The following is a 955-nucleotide window of genomic DNA, read 5'->3' on the forward strand; positions in this document are numbered from 1 at the left end:
CCTGCAGATAACTCACTTTGGTTTATTGCGCTATCTCTAATAGCACCCGAGATATCACCAGATATATATTGGATTTTTCCCTGACCCTGAGTGTCCGGCCCCATGAGACGGTGGTTTTCTCGGCCCCTGGTCGTCCGAGGTCGTTCCCGCTGCCGAGATTCATGCGCCAGGGCCTCCTACAGACAGTGCACTTTGATTTATTGCACTATCTGTAATAGCACCCGAGAAAGCTGCATATATATGCTGGATTTTTACATGACTTTGGGTGGCGGATACCGAAAATCTGTAATTTTCTCGGCCTCTGGTGGTCCGAGGTCGTTCCCTCTGCACAGATTCATGCGCCAGGGCCTCCTACGGACAATGCACTTTGATTTATTGCGCTATCTCTAATAGCGCCCGAGATATCACCAGATATATATTGGATTTTCCCTTGACCCTGAGTGTCCGGCCACATGAGACGGTGGTTTTCTCGGCCCCTGGTGGTCCTAGGTCGTTCCCGCTGCACAGATGCATGCGCCAGGGCCTCCTGCAGATAATTCCCTTTGGCTTATTGCGCTATCTCTAATAGCACCCGAGATATCACCAGATATATGCTGGATTTTTACATGACCTTGGGTGACGGATTCCGAATATCAGTAATTTTCTCGGCCCCTGGTGGTCCGAGGTCGTTCCTGCTGCACAGGTTCATTCGCCAGTGCCTCCTACAGACAATGCACTTTGATTTATTGCGCTATTTGTAATAGCACCCGAGATATCACCAGATATATATTGGATTCTCCCCTGACCCTGAGTGTCCGGCCCCATGAGACTGTGGTTTTCTCGGCCCCTAGTGGTCCGAGGTCGTTCCCGCTGCACAGATTCATGCGCCAGGGCCTCCTACAGACAACGCACTTTGATTTATTGCGCGATCTGTAATAGCACCCGAGATATCACCAGATATATATTGGATTTTCCC

This window comes from Nomia melanderi, unplaced genomic scaffold (genome assembly GCF_051020985.1).
Source record: "Nomia melanderi isolate GNS246 unplaced genomic scaffold, iyNomMela1 scaffold0014, whole genome shotgun sequence".
Taxonomy (NCBI): domain Eukaryota; kingdom Metazoa; phylum Arthropoda; class Insecta; order Hymenoptera; family Halictidae; genus Nomia; species Nomia melanderi.